General features: G+C 39.5%; 1 long non-coding RNA gene across 45 annotated transcripts in view; it reads right to left on the bottom strand.

Annotated features, from left to right (window-relative positions):
* The window catches only part of LOC148151959 (uncharacterized), a 450,140-nt gene that overhangs the window by 233,386 nt on the left and 200,380 nt on the right, over window positions 1-16,374 (bottom strand). For 20 of the 45 annotated variants that reach the window (XR_015761124.1, XR_015761116.1, XR_015761092.1 and 17 more), the window contains 3 exons: window positions 7,419-7,539; window positions 3,430-3,527; window positions 2,934-3,239 (listed from right to left, as the gene is read on the bottom strand). The exons of 13 other annotated variants lie outside the window; for them this stretch is intronic. This is a non-coding gene — a long non-coding RNA (uncharacterized LOC148151959). Of the gene's footprint in view, window positions 1-2,933; window positions 3,240-3,429; window positions 3,528-3,987; window positions 4,173-7,418; window positions 7,540-16,374 lie in introns of all 45 variants that reach the window. 12 more of the 45 variants (XR_015761127.1, XR_015761112.1, XR_015761123.1 and 9 more) reach the window with 7 other exon arrangements.

The raw sequence follows: 16,374 nt of genomic DNA, 5'->3' as shown, positions 1-16,374 counted from the left end.
GTAAGGACCATCTCTATTCACGATACAGCACATGAATGAAAGAAAGAATGAAATGCCAAGACAGACTGAGGCCTTGAAATTCCGCTCTATGAAGATTAACATTTGGGTGTTTAATGCACTTTATATGCATTTCCTTTGTCAGTTGTTTTAACAGGTATTAACCCAATGGGAATAAATACAAATGCGAATGAGAAAAACACGGAAAACACAGATAAAATTAGTCCAGTGGGACATAATTCTGTAGACCCTTTCAATTCTGCAGACATAACTGTTTGAAATTATCATGATATCCATGGGCTAGTACCTTTGTGTTTTATTGGAATTAATTTACATATGAAGTACATTCAGTGAGACTTAGCCATTGAAATAATACTGATCATATTGCAGCATCTTGAGATACAGAGATGCCACTTCTATTTTATTTATATGATGTTAGTAAAATTGACTTGCCATTAGTACATAATATATATTGACTATGTAAATGAAGAACCAGTGGCACAAGGAAAGCAAAAATGTTTAAGCATGTGACAAGAAGAGTAAAACTCATTTGCTTCACATGTGTAAACAACACATTTCCTAAGACACCTAATGGAATTTTAAAAAAATATATGCAGTCTGTTACACAGTAGCATGATTCTTAGCCTCTGAATCAGAAGGTTTTTGTCTCAACGCTGAGTCGTGATGACATAGTTTGATGCTCCTGTGCAGTACTGATGGAGATGCCGTCTCAGTTTAGATTTTAAGCTGTGATCCTATCTATACTATCAGCTGGATACATAAGATCTTGTGGCACTACATTGAAAATTGTCTGCTGCATTTGATACATTCTGACATAAATTGCACCATCTCAGCACTTTAAAACATTTTGGAACATATCCATGTCATGAATCACAGAGTTGTTACAGCCCAGAAAGAGGCCATTCGGCCCATCTTGTGGCACAAATGTACAGTCCCTATCTCTGGACCGGCAAGCCAGTGTTCAAGTCCCACCTGCTCCAGACATGTATAATAACATCTCTGAACATGTTAATTACAAAAATGGTATAATTGTTTTAAAATAAGTAAACCAATTCAGCACTAAAGAGGTGAAGGATGGGCTTCTGGAGGTATGGTCAGGATCATTTTCTCGAGCAGTATGTTGAAAGCTGACCAGAGTACAGGCAATTTTAGATGAGTATTATATAATGAGAAAGGGCTAACTAATAAAGCTGTTGATAAAAAGTTTTTAGGGATGTGTGCTACAATATGACCAGATTTTATATAGTGTTTGAAAGTGAAGTAGTTTAATTTGAAAAATGGTGTCAAATTTTAATAAGAGAAATTATGAAGGTATGAAGCATGCATTTGATTGTAAAAAACATTAAAAAGCATTACTATATACAGACAATGGACACTGTTTAAAGAACTATTCCGTAGCTGGCAGCAATATATATTCCTTCAATATACAAAAACTCAAAACATATTAATCAACTATTGTTGACAAATTAAGTTAAGGGTTATAAAGATGCCAGAAATAAGAGTAGAACTGATTATGGGAGGTTATGGCAATACCATGAAGGAGGGCCAAGAAACTGAAAAGGAAAGGGAGAATGGAATTTGATTGTAATCTAGAAAGAAATACAAAAATGTGCTGTAAAAGCTTTGAAAGATACATAAAAAGAACATGGTTGGCTAACATGAATGTGGGTCTTTAGAAGGAGAATTTAGAATGGCGAATAAAGAAATAGCAGAGAAGCTGGATGATTACTTTTGGCTTCATTTTACTTTTTTTGGTCAAGTGTGAGTTGTGTCAAACGTTTTGGAGAGATTTTCATGACAAGGTCCAGTGAAATTTCTTGCCCTAACTTACCAAATACTGAAATGTCATCATAGCCAATATTATTTGAATGTGCGTAAGATGTATCTGTTGAATCTGTTTTCACTGAGGAAGATACCATAAATTTTCCAATCTACAACCTACTAAGAATCTATGACATGGAAGTGCTGGTGTTGGACTGGGTTGGATAAGGTCAAAGATTACACAACAACAGGTTTATTTGAAAACACTAGCTTTTGAAGTATTGTTCCTTCATCAGGTGTACTGAGAGATGAGGCATCAGACACAGAATTTAAAAGTAAAAGGCCAAAGGGTCATACAACTGATGCAAATGTATTGAATAAACCCAAAATGTCTGACTCCCTTCCATTAAACCTTTAATCAGTTAGAAAGGAGATGCAGATTTCGATTGATTAAAATTCAAACCTTGACCTTGTTGAGAATCTAATCCACTAGTAACAATACTGCCAAATTCTAGACTAACAGTAAGCCTGCCCTAGATAGGATTCTGCTTTTAACATCAAAATAGTGAACAGCAACTGCACTCTCAGCTGATAGGTAAGCCTTTCGCAAGTCCATGTCTCCTTAAAACCTAGTTCTAAAATTTATTTTGCATCCATCTGCAAAGGGGATTGATTCCCTGTTTACAAATATCATCTTGCTACATCATCAAACTTTAAAGGAATTGTGCATCATCTTGCCTTCAGTCTTTTAGACTCAACTGTACTCTATCTTTCAAGTAAAAGAACATCTAGACTCTGATAATCATTTGAATTAATGCCTACACTTTAAGTTTTAATATTCATATAGGTGAACTCAATTATTTTCTTTTTTCTTGTGTGTTTGTGTATTTGCATACGTGAAGTTATGAAGACCATCTCGTCTTTGAATGTGAATAAATAACACTTGATTTAAACCCAACATAGAGGTTCTGCTCTTTCATCATGAAATTTGATGTGCACTATGTGTTTGAGTTCTTCACAGAATGGTCAAGGAGAAGAACTGTCTTCAGGCTTAATCAAAGAAGTAACACCATTTATTACAGACTAATACAAATACTGCTACACAGATATATTAGGCTTTGACCTTATAGTTATATTAGATAAGAGTAATCTACCTTTTTCTTATTCTGTTGTCCATGTTGCAATCTTATCAGGCACACATCTCCACAATTTAGAGTTCTAGTATGTTCCAACTAGTATATATTGTGCTATTTATACTCAGCGATGTGCTGCTTCATAATATCGTTGCAAAATTGCTCCAGGGTCCTATAGCCCTTATGCCACAGCTGCATCAGTCATTTTTAAAAATTAATTTCACAAGCAGGGTTTGTGAACCACATCACAGCCTATTCGAAATGACACGTCTGCTTCAGCCAGAAACTGTGGAGATAAAAGTAGTTCAATCTGTCTCTCTCTTCTGTCTGAAACATAAGAAAATTTTGGGATTTGGTTAAAGGGACAGCACTTGTCCAAATAAAATACAAACATACAAATCAGGAACGGGAGAAGGCCATTCAGCCACTCAAGGCTGCTCTGCTATTCAATAAAATCATGGCTGATTTGATTGTAACCTGAAATCTACATTCCCCTCCAGCCCTGATAACCTCTTACCTTCTTTGTTCAGCAAGAATATATCCACCTCTGCCTTCTATTCAAGGACTCTGCCTCACCACCCTTTTAGGAAGAGAGTTCCAATGGTTCATAATTCGCTGAAGGACAAAAAAATGTTTACGTTTTGTTTTGCATGTTGTTGTCATCTACGAAACAAATAGTCTATGTATTGTAGTCATTACAACACTTAGTGAAGTCATTGTTTATTCTCAGCTGCACTTTCTCCCATTTCTCCCAGAGGCAAGATCAGCTGACACCACAATTGTTGATAATTACTTTTCTGTCTGATTTGGAGATGCCGGTGTTGGACTGGGGTGTACAAAGTTAAAAATCACACAACACCAAGTTATAGTCCAACAGGTTTAATTGGAAACACTAACTTTCGGAGCACCACTCCTTCATCAGGTGGTTGTGGAGTACATCACAATTGTGTCCTCCACAACACCTGATGAAGGAGCGGCGCTCCGAAAGCTAGTGCTTCCAATTAAACCTGTTGGACTATAACCTGGTGTTGTGTGATTTTTAACTTTTTCTGACTGATAACTCTTTTTTTCCTACCTGCATTCTTGTTAGCCAAGGAGATGGCAATTTTTTAGCGACATTTCCTTTCCTTATAATACACTGCAGCTGTTTGCAATATTGTGGACTCTACAGAGGCAAACCTCTGCAATATGCTTTTACTCCCAGCAATCCCAAAGGTTGATTCTGCAGTACTCTCATCAGCAGAGCTGGCAAATGGATCACTGTAGGAGAATAAATACTGGATTTAAGATTTACTTGTGTAGTTGAAGGTTCTGTAGCAAAGAATATAGTGAATGAATTTAATAAATTATGGCACATCATTTTTCTATGGAAAAGACCCAGACCTAACGTGAGAAGAGAAAAGCAAGTTGGGAAATTTTAAGTGAGCAAATAACTCACCATATGCCATTGTTAATCTACTTAAATTCTGATTGCACCATCCTGACTTACCTTTCTAATAGAGTAGAAGGGCATGGAAACAAATAAAGTTACAGCTGAGATTCAGATGCCCAGCACCACTAAGTGTTGTAAATTCTTGCTGCATAAGGCACATAAATGCTGACTGGATGTTTCTGGCAAATCACTCGCCTTAATGCTGAAGTCTCACCATTTCATCAAAGACTAGCAGCTTCTGGATTCTTGATATCAGGGGTTTAAACAGCATGAAGATAATTAACTCTCTTTCAGTTTTTTCATGGTAGTCACAGAGAGTAGGGGCTGGGGTGGGATCAGAGGCAAGAGTAGGGGTGGCACTCAGCACTTGATTGGCCTACATTGGAGAAAAATGGGAGCCCTTCGAAACCCAGTACGTAGGTCACCAATCGTTACCCAGTTGGAAAACTGCTACTTTTCTTTGCACTTGAGATGATGTCATTGGTGAGTTGAGGCTTTTTCAAGGCTGTGAATTGGCATCTTAAGGGCCCTAGCTAGTCATGGGTTGAAAAGGTGCTTGTAGACTTTCTTGCCCAATGTCAATGACGAAGATGGCAAGATGAAGGGGTGTATTTTTTTGGGCCAACTAACCTAATTATTTGATCATCTTACCACCTTCCTCACCACTTCCAGGGATGAGAAAATCACATGTTTAATGTTGGAAGAATGGAGGCTGCACCCAGGATCATGGAGCTACAGGAGAATTCATAATAACAGTGGGTAAGGGATTTAAAGGGGTGGATGAGAATTCTGAAATAAATGCACTAAGTGAGGAGTTTGGGAAGTTTTCACCTCTGCATGCAGCAGAGTAGTTTATGTAGGTGGCAATCAGGAACTACTAACAGCATACTCTGAACTTTGATCTGGTAGTTAAGCGTTTCCATTGTATTGGAAGTGATTTGGGGTAAAGATAGATAATAGCTCAAGGATGGAATTTTACTGTCTTGGTTGATAATGTGTTTACTGTAGATTTTGAAGCTCAACCCAATTAAAAATGCAGAATATATGCCTTATCCTATACAATGGACAGAGGAACATAGTACAAATGTATTCAATGTTTATCTGTAGATTTTGAAGCTCAACCCAATTAAAAATGCAGAATATATGCCTTATCCTATACAATGGACAGAGGAACATAGTACAAATGTATTCAATGTTTATCTGTAGATTTTGAAGCTCAACCCAATTAAAAATGCAGAATATATGCCTTATCCTATACAATGGACAGAGGAACATAGTACAAATGTATTCAATGTTTATCTGCTAATATATTGGTTGTATTTTTTTAGCCTGTGATCTTTTCTTAGAAATTGATTCCACTATATACTTATTAAAACATTATTCTGTAGTGAATTGATGGTCAGAATGGTGCTGACATGTTGCAGCTTCTTGCAACAATTTAGATTAAGGTTTACTTAACATGCTTGATTCAAAGATGTGTATTTTCTATGAAAATATGAGAACTCAAATGGTTTGTAAGGTACAAACAGCAAGTGAGAGGATATTTCACACAAAACAATTATTTCATGACTGATATAATAAAATGATTAAAATAACTTGGGCAATTTTTCTTGCATTTTAAAATTTTATTAAACCAGTGCTCAGTAAGTTACTTAGAACTGAAAGGCAGAAATGGAGTATTTGGTCCAACAAGTTTATCAGTAGTAGTTTTATACACAACTGAGTTTGGAGAGGATGAACTAATTATTACTTTGACTCTTCCACTGATCACTGTGAAGACTGAAGTGGAAAAAATTAGTGAGATTGCCAATTTTATATCTATATATACGGTGTACTGATTGAAACCAGATGGGTCTCATTGACCATGAGATCCTTGTTTGGTGCTGTTCAGCTGAGCCATTCAGCAACAAATAGAAACAGAAGATTTGGAAGATCCTTGGTACAGGGACTGACTCCGAGTTCACTGGCTAATGTCAGTGTACAGCGCACATGTAAATAAAGGGTGACTTGGTGATGGAATACTAGTCTCTGTGCAGTTATTTCAATATCAAACTGAATATAATCAGTATTGCAATCAAGTCAGCCAGCTTCTTTAAATAACAAGTAAAGAACAACTTTATTGCAAACAAAACTTGATCAAGGATGGAAAGATTATTAACAAAAGGCATATATAAACTGTGTGAATGCATAAAATATATCCTTTTTGGAAAATAACAAACAGTTAGTTTCAGATACAAGAATTATTCACAGACTGTTCAAATGTTGACTTGGAACTGAAATCATTTTAACATAAGCTATTGGAGCTGAAATATTTTCCTTGATCAGTTTTGGTTCACTGAATTCACTTATTTGGAGACAGTGGTGTAGAGTTCAAATTCTGCTTTAGGAACCCTCTACTTATTGTGATGAGGTTTTTCAAGTCGTCTTATAACTCACTAACTTTGATGAACAGGGTTTCAGAGGAAAGAGAAAAAGGCAAAGGCTGTTGTTCCAAGTAAAGTGTCAACGAGACTGTGAGTGTTCAAATCCAATATATATTTTCCACACCCAAAACCAAAAACGTTATCTCTCTCTGAATAGACTTGGCCTCTCTAAGAAATGTGATCCTTGTAAATACACAACTATTCCTCCTGTAGCCACTGTACATCACATTGTATAATGCTCATCCCAAAATGTTGAAAATATATTGTGTACATATATATGTGTCTGTGTCCAGTTTAGATATGGCACAAATTCATATTATGGATAACTCATCCTGAAAACGTAATGCTCCATAAGATGCTGCTCACTCCTTCATTTAACGTCATCAATATATCCTTCAATTCCTTCCTATATCAATGTGTTTATTTTCTTTTAAGTGGTAAGTCACCTCAATTACTCCTTGCACCCGTGAATCCCTTATTCTAACAACTCTCTGAATTAAAAAGCTTCTCCTGAATTCTCAGGTGGATTTATTAATGTATCCTATATTTATGACTTCTACTTCAAGTTTTCTTTGCAAGTGGAAATACCTTCCCTAAATCTGCTATACCGAGCAAAGCTTTTCTTATTTTTACAGACCTCTGACAGGTTACCTTTCAGGTTTTATTTGTATGAAGAAAAGAGTCCAGGTTGTTCATTCTTTCCTGATAGAAGCAAATACTCAATTCTAGTATCATCCCAGTAACTATTTCTTGCAGTGTCTTTATCTCCTTTCTGTAGCAAAGAGGTGAGAATTGATCACAGTATTTTTAGTGTACTCTAATTAAGATTCTATACAGTATTACCATAACTTAATTTGCTTTTCAATTCTATCCATTAAAAATTAACTCAAATGTTTTGTTTGCTGCTTTATCATCTTGATCGCCTGAGGTGTCAATTTAACTGATTTGTGATTGTGCCCAATTTGCCTCTAATTCATTCAGATTTGAATTCCTTATTCTTCTTCTTCAAGCATACCACCTTACGTTATCTACATTGAAGTTTGTTTGCTAACTGCACACTCCTGCAAGTTCTCCATGTATTTACTTATATATTTTGTCACAGTCCTCTTCTCACTATACTACACATTCCAATTTGAAGTTCTCTGCAAAATTGAAATTGACCTTCTGATTCTTGAGTCCAATGTTTGATGCTAACACTGAACAGTAGGAATTCTGGAACTGATCCTATACATTTTCCTACTTTTCCCATACTCTGTAGATATTGATCTTAGTCATGAGCCAACTACACTTGTGCGTTACTGAATATTTTTTGAATCACCATAAAACAAAATAAATTGCCTATTGTTTTTAGATTCACATTTTAAACATCACAGAGATTCAATAAGAACTAATATTATATTAAAAGAGATAGCTAAATAATTAGTTACTATTGAGTTGATCACAAGATGGGCTGTAATGAATAAGCCAATAAACTGTGCATGTGAATCATGGTACATGATTAACCTATACCTGTGGATTACAATGCAGCAGGATAGCAATTTCATTCTGTTAATGTTTTCAACCAACCTGCTCAGATCAGTTATTAGATTAGATTACTTACAGTGTGGAAACAGGCCCTTCGGCCCAACGAGTTCACACCGACCCTCCGAAAAGCAACCCACCCCCCAACATTTACCCCCTCACCTAATACTACGGGAAAGTTAGCATGGCCAATTCACCTAAACTGCACATTTTTGGACTGTGGGAGGAAACCAGAGCACCTGGAGGAAACCCACGCAGACACAGATAGAACGTGCAAACTCCACACAGACACTTGCCTGAGGCAGGAATTGAACCCGGGTCTCTGGCGCTGTGAGGTAGCAGTGCTAACCACCATGCCGCACCAAGACAGGACATGAACCTAGGCCTCATGGCTCAATGATAAGAACATTACCGCTGTGTCACAAGAGCCCTTTAATTTTATGCTGTTATTCGGTATGACATATCTCTGTGTTTAACCAGCATTAACCAAAGTTTATTAAGGAACGAGCATACTTAAAGCTAGTATGTATTGCTCAAAGCTAGCCTGCTAAATGGGAAAGGCATTACATGGAGCAGGTGCTATGTGTGATTCATGGTGGAAGAAACTCTGACGTGGGAAAGAGTAAGAAATTGCACAACTGAAAACATTGGGCACCAAGGTTTCTGGAGGATGGTGGAGGAGGTGGAAAGAAGAGATGCCCTGTATCCACACGAAGGGAGGACTCTCTCCACAGATATACATGCCTGTATTGTGAATATGAAGATATTGCATCTGCAGCTATGAGCATTGATACTTAGAGAAATAAAAGGCAAGATCTACCTGTGTGAGATTGACAGAAGGTGAAATGACACATGGATTCCATTGAAGAAGACTCAATCTCATTTGGGTAGCCAATAGCAGAAGAATGATAAGCATGTGCAATGAAATGCTTCATGGATTGGGAAGCCTCCCAGAAACTGTGCAATGGACAGTTCAGGAGCACAGATGAGTTTGACACCATCTTGGCACAGGGATTCATACACAGCCTACCTTTTCCAGCATGCTAGTGGTGGTCATCTCTACTTAGACAAATTTGGACTTTGTGGTGTTTGATAATCAACATTACAGCATGTACTGCAGCACCAGCAGCCATCTAATGATTTGTCCTGTGGTGGTAGATCAGCTTGTTGTCATGTAAGAGCAACTTGATGCTATGGAAACAACTTTCTGCCATCATGGATAGGGATTATTTTGTAAAACGAGCCTTTCAGGGTGTCACAGTAGTTTAGCAATTTATCCTCTGGCAGATTAATACAATTGCAACTTTGCTACCTTAGTGAATATACATGGCTTCATGCAGACGAATTTGCTGTCCCCTCTCTAAGTATTCATAATTCATCCACCCACCCTTTCCAAACTCCAGTGCCCTTATTAGAGCCTGACAGCTAGAGACCCCCAATTGCTGCTACCCTTTCCAAGTTGGAGCAATTTGTAAGTAGGTTGCCTAAAGCCAGAGTTGCTCAAGGTCATCCTCCAAGGCCATCAGCAGTGTCCTCTTGTGAAATTCTGCAGCATTCCACCAGCTATTCTGCAGCAACTGAAATAACTGCTTAAAAACATTAGCCAAATCCAGCTATGGACAGACAGAAAATTAACACTAAGAGATTGGAGATTTGTTACAATATAGCATGATTTCATTCATAAATGTGCGAATATTTATTTTAGGGTGGCTTTTATTTTTGTATTGCAGCCAAGCAGACACTGAGATAGTCAGTGACAGAAGCTTTAGGCAGTATTTTCCTGCTTTCAATCTAACTCAGAAAGCAGGACGGATTAGCAGGTAGAAAATCTTGCCCTGTTGGGATTTGAATGCAAAACTGGATCTTCCAGTAATCATGTACCTAGTTGGTAGCTGGTGGGCACTATAATGGTATGAGGACCCCAACTGAGATGCCAGGAGCTGCCAATTATACAGAAACAGAAGCCGGCAGCTGTAGCATATAGCACTGCCACAAAGGAGGAGGTAGCTGATGCCAGGGCAATGTCTGCAGGACTCTCAAGTCAGAGAGGCCACCTGAGTACAGGTGAATGTTGTGAAGGGGTACGATGGTTCTTATGGGTCTGGTGGGTATCATAGGCAGAGTATGGACTTGATGGCTGAAAGCAAGGGCAGGGCTATGGCTTACAATGGCACTATTATGTCCTTGTCCAGTCCTTCAATCATGAACAAACTGGTTTAGATTTTAGGGACTCTTTTGTAACCCCACCACCATCCCCTGACTAGTTAGGTAGCCCAACTATTTGTCATCCTGCCTCCCACCTAGAATTAGTTCTGGTGGATGGGGTCTGGTTCACCATATTTCACCCCCACCTCCTCTTTCCCACCCCAGTTAAATTTCCCTTCTATCTTTAAATCTACTGTCTCCAGGACTAGAACATTTTGCTGTAATTGGGGGATTGTTAATGGTTACTCCAATTCCACTATTTAAGGATCGCCACAACAGAACATGATGGTCTAAGTTACTTCCTCTTTTCTTCTTTTTCCTTCACATGCTTTTTTTCTTCTTAGCGCCTTGATGTATAGCTTGTATCTTCATGAGGTTGTGCAGCGTGCAGCAGACTGCTTCAAAGTCTGCTTTGTAGTGTTGCCCTAATGGGGCCCAGTGGGCAAAAGCATTGATTCAACATACCAATGATTTGCTCTATCACAGTTCAGTTGGCAAATGTCATTGTACTCATGCTGCAAATATGTGCATGGGTTATACACCAAAGGCCATGTTGCACAGTATGCACACTTGATTCGTTGCCTGTGGTTACACATTAGCTGGACATTGAAGAAGTAGAATCCCTTCAGTTCCAGTATAGGGCAGAGGCATTATATTGTGTATTAAGTGTTGCTATTAAATGTTGTGGATGCATTTAAGATACCATGGTGAAGCTGGAAATCTTAGCACAGTTGTCTGCTCATTTTCCAGTCTTTGTCAAGAGAATCAAATGCAGTTAACTCATTGTAAAGAAAACTTCAGCAGCCTCTCTTAGGCAGCAGTGGATGACAAATGTATGGATAAGTGAATTAGGAGTAGATGGAGACCACTGAATCCCTCAGATCTGCTCTGCCATTCAATACGGTCATGGTTAATTCTGATTATTCCACATTCCCATTTATTCCCAAAAACCGTTCACCCCTTTACTTATCAAGAATCTATTTATCTTTCCTTAAAGATAGAAACTATGAGCAGGACTAGGTCTGTTCAAACTAATTTCTCTTCATAGGACAGTTCTGCCATCCCCAGTATCAGCCTGATGAACCTCTGCTGCACTCCCTGTATGACAGCTATTTCCTTTCTTAATTAGAGAGAGACCAATCCGCACGCAGTACTCTAGACGTGCTCGCAAGATTAGTTCAACTGATCGAGAGTTCACAAACTTGGGAGGGGACCTGATTGAAATATATAAAATTCTAAAAAGATATTTCTGGGTATAATGCAGAAGATGCAGGATCAGTTCATTCCAAAAAGGAAGAAAGATCCTATGAGGAGGCAGGGTGGCCATGGCTGACGAGGGAAGTTAAGAAACATATAAAGTCAAAAGAGAAAAGGAAAACAGAGGACTGGGAAGCTTTTAAAAAACAACAGAGGATTATTAAGAAGGAAATACGCAGAGAAAAAAATGAGGTACGAAGGTAAACTGGTCAAAAATATAAAGGATGATAGTAAAAGCTTTTTTAGGTATATGAAAGGCAAAAAAATGGTTAAGACTAAAATTGGGCCCTTGAAGACAGAAACAGGGGAATATATTATGGGGAACAAAGAAATGGCAGAAGAGTTGAATTAGTACTTCAGATCTGTATTCACTGGGGAAGACACAAGCAATCTCCCAGAGGTAACATGGCTGAAGGACCTGAACTGAAGGGAATTTATATTTGCCAGGAATTGGTGTTGGAGAGACTGTTAGGTCTGAAGTCTGATAAGTCTCCGGGGCCTGATGGTCTACATCCCAGGGTACTGAAGGAGGTGGCCCGAGAAATCATGGATGCGTTGGTGATTATTTTCCAGAGTTCGATAGATTCAGGATCAGTTCCTGCGGATTGGAGGGTGGCTAATGTTGTACCACTTTTTAAGAAAGGAGCAAGAGAGAAAGCAGGAAATTATAGGCCAGTTAGTCTGACCTCAGTGGTGGGAAAGATGCTGGAGTCAATTATAAAGGATGAAATTACGACACATCTGGATAGCAGTAACAGAATAGATCAGAGTCAGCATAGATTTATGAAGGGGAAATCATGCTTGACTAATCTTCTGGAATTTTTTGAGTATGTAACTCTGAAGATGGACAAGGGAGATCCAGTGGATGCAGTGTACCTGGACTATCAGAAAGCCTTTGATAAAGTCCCAAATAGGAGGTTAGTGAGCAAAATTAGGGTGCATGGTATTGGGGGAAAAGTACTGACTTGGATTGAAAATTGGTTGGCTGACAGGAAACAAAGAGTAGTGATAAACAGCTCCCTTTTGGATTGGCAGGCGGTGACCAGTTGGGTACCGCAGGGATCAGTTCTGGGATCGCAGCTTTTTACAATATATATTAATGATATAGAAGATGGTAATAATAGTAACATTAGCAAATTTGCTGATGATACAAAGCTGGGTGGCAGGGTGAAATGTGAGGAGGATGTTAGGAGATTACAGGGTGACCTGGACAGGTTAGGTGAGTGGACAAATGCATGGCAGATGCAGTTTAATGTGGACAAATGTATGGTTATCCACTTTGGTGGCAAGAACAGGAAGGCAGATTACTACCTAAATGGAGTCAAGTTAGGTAAAGGGGCAGTACAAAGAGATCTGGGTGTTCTTGTACATCAGTCAATGAAGGCAAGCATGCAGGAACAGCAGGTAGTGAAGAAAACTAATAGCATGCTGGCCTTCATAACAAGAGGGATTGAGTATAGAAGCAAAGAGGTTCTTCTGCAGCTGTACAGGACCCTGGTGACACCGCACCTGGAATATTGTGTGCAGTTCTGGTCTCCAAATTTGAGGAAAGACATTCTGGCTCTTGAGGGATTGCAGCGTAGGTTCACGAGGTCAATTCCTGGAATGGCGGGACTATCTTATGTTGAAAGATTGGAGCGACTGGGCTTGTATACCCTTGAGTTTTGAAGACTGAGAGGGGATCTGATTGAGACATATAAGATTATTAAAGGATTGGACACTCTGGAGGCAGGAAACATGTTTCCGCTGATGGGTGAGTCCCGAACCAGAGGACACAGCTTAAAAATAAGGGGTAGGCCATTTAGGACAGAGATGAGGAGAAACTTCTTCACCCAGAGAGTGGTGGGTGTGTGGAATGCTCTGCCCCAGAAGGCAGTGGAGGCCCAGTCTCTGGATTCATTTAAGAAAGAATTGGATGGAGCTCTCAAGGATAGTGGAATCAAGGGTTATGGAGATAAGGCAGGAACAGGATACTGATTGAGGATGATCAGCCATGATCATAATGAACGGTAGAATGGCCTACTCCTGCACCTATTGTCTATTGTCTATTGGCTGGATAGACTAGATGTAGGGAGCATATTTTCCCTTGCTGGGTAATCTAGCCTTAGGATATGGGGTAGAATGTTTGGGACTGAGATGAGGAAAAATGTTTTCACTCAAAGAATAGTGAACCGATGGAATTCTCTAACACCGTGAAGGCCATGTCACTGAATATGTTCAAGAAAGAGATAATTACATGTTTACATCTTAAAGGCATCAAAAGATATGGGGAGAAAGTAGGAATATGGCACGAGAGAGTCATGATCACATTGAATGACAGAACAGGCTCAAAGATCCAAATGACCAATGCCTTCTCCTAGTTTCTATGTTTATCAAGGTGAGAAATCACATGATAGTCCAACAGATTTATTGAAATCCTAAGTTTTCAGAGTGCTGCTCCTTCGTTAGGTAAAACCTTCACCTGACGAAAGAACGGTGGTCTGGAAGCTTGTGATTTCAAAAAAAACCTATTGGACTATAACCTGGTATCATGTGACCTCTGATCTTGACCACTCCAGTCCAACAGCAGCAACTCCACATCATAGCTATCATCTATGTTTTTCACCAAGGCCCTGTAGGACATCAATAAGACATTCCTACTTTTGAACTCAACTCATCTTGCCATAAAGACCAATATATCATTTGCCTTCCAAATTGCTTGTTATAACTGCCTGTCAACTTTCATTGACTGGTGTATGAGGACACAAGTCTCTTGGGTCACCATTTAAATAATTCTCTGCCTTTTTATTTCTCATACCATGTATATAACTTCACATTTAGCCATGTTGTACAGAATTGTCATAAATTTGCCCACCACCTCAACTTGTCTAAATGATCTTGAAGCCTCTGTGAATCCATCTCACAACTCACAGTGGCTCAGTGGTTAGCACTGCTGCCTCACAGCACCAGGGTCCCAGGTTCAATTCCAGCCTTGGGCGACTGCCTGTGTGAAGTTTGTACATTGGCACCCCCCCCCCCCCCCCCCCCCCCCCCGCCCCACCGCCACCCAGTCTGCGTGTGTTCCCTCCGGGTGCTCCGAATCCTCTGACAGTCCAAAGATGTGCTGGTCAGGTGAATTGGCCATGCTAAATTGCCCATAGTGTTAGGTGCATTAGTCAGAGGGAAATGGGTCTGGGTGGGTTACTCTTCAGAGGGTTGGCATGGACTGGTTGGGCCGAAGGGCCTGTTTCCACACTGTAAGTAATCTAATAAAAAAAAAACTCATAATCATCTCAGTTTTGTTTCAGCAGCAAATGTGGGAATGTTGCATGTTGTTCCTCATCCACATCATTTATATATAGTGAATGGCTGGAGCCCTGGCTCTGATCCTTGCAGTAACTCAATAATCACTGCCTGCCACTCAGAAAAAGACCCATTTATTCCCACTCTCTGCTTCTTGCCTGCCAACCAATTCTCAACATAACAATATAATAGCCACTATCTATGTGCTTTAACTTTTGCCCATTAACCTCTTATGAGCAATGTTATCAAAAGCCTTCTGAAAATCCAAGTACACCATATCCATTAGTAGTCTCTTACTTACTATTCTTGTTGCATCCTCAAAAAACTCCAGTAGATTTGTTAGGCCTTTCATAATCACGTGCTGGCTTTGTCTAATCCCATTAATGCTTTCCAGAAGTTCTGGTATCCTGTCTTTTATAATAGATTCTAATATTCTCCCAGTGTTACTAAAAACTGATGTCTGGGAGCATCTGTTTGTGTAGAAGCTTTGGAGTCAGCCAAGCGTCTGCCAGAAATTATTATACAGGTCTCCATAGACCTTTGCAACTTGGAACGTATAGAAAATATCAATCTTTGTGGAATTGTAAGGGACCTAAGGGGAAATGTTTTCACACAGAGGGTGGAGTATGTATGGAATAAGCTGCCAGAGGAAACAGTGGAGGCTGGTACAATTACAGCATTTAAAAGACATCTGGATGGGTATATGAATAGGAAGGGTTTAGAAAGTTATGGGCCAATTGATGGCAAATGGGACTAGATTAATTTAGGATATCTGGTCCACATGGACGAAGGTCTGTTCCCGTGCTGTACATCTCAATAAGTCAGTGACGAGCCTTTTCAATAGTGATAGTGGGATGTTCTTAATGCTGCTGAGCTAAGTTTGTGAGAAGATTTGTAGCTCGGGTGCTCATTGTTGTGGTTCTGTTCGCCGAGCTGGGAATTTGTGTTGCAGATGTTTCGTCCCCTGTCTAGGTGACATCCTCAGTGCTTGGGAGCCTCCTGTGAAGCGCTTCTGTGATGTTTCCTCCAGCATTTATAGTGGTTTGTATCTGCCGCTTCCGGTTGTCAGTTCCAGCTGTTCTCTGCAGAGGTCGGTATATTGGGTCCAGATCGATGTGCTTATTGATTGAATCTGTGGATGAGTTCTATGCCTCTAGGAATTCCCTGGCTGTTCTCTGTTTGGCTTGTCCTATAATAGTAGTGTTGTCCTAGTCAAACTCATGTTGCTTGTCATCTGAGTGTATAGCTACTAAGGATAGCTGGTCATGTTGTTTCGTGGTTAGTTGGTGTTCATGGATGCGGATCGTTAGCTGTCTTCCTGTTTGTCCTATGTAGTGTTTTG

Source organism: Chiloscyllium plagiosum, unplaced genomic scaffold (assembly GCF_037043375.1).
Source record: "Chiloscyllium plagiosum isolate Xiang-an unplaced genomic scaffold, Cpla_swu_hap1 HiC_scaffold_2, whole genome shotgun sequence".
NCBI classification, from domain to species: Eukaryota; Metazoa; Chordata; class Chondrichthyes; order Orectolobiformes; family Hemiscylliidae; genus Chiloscyllium; species Chiloscyllium plagiosum.
The sequence above is the reverse complement of the archived record's forward strand: the minus strand, read 5'-3'. Positions and strand labels throughout refer to the sequence as shown.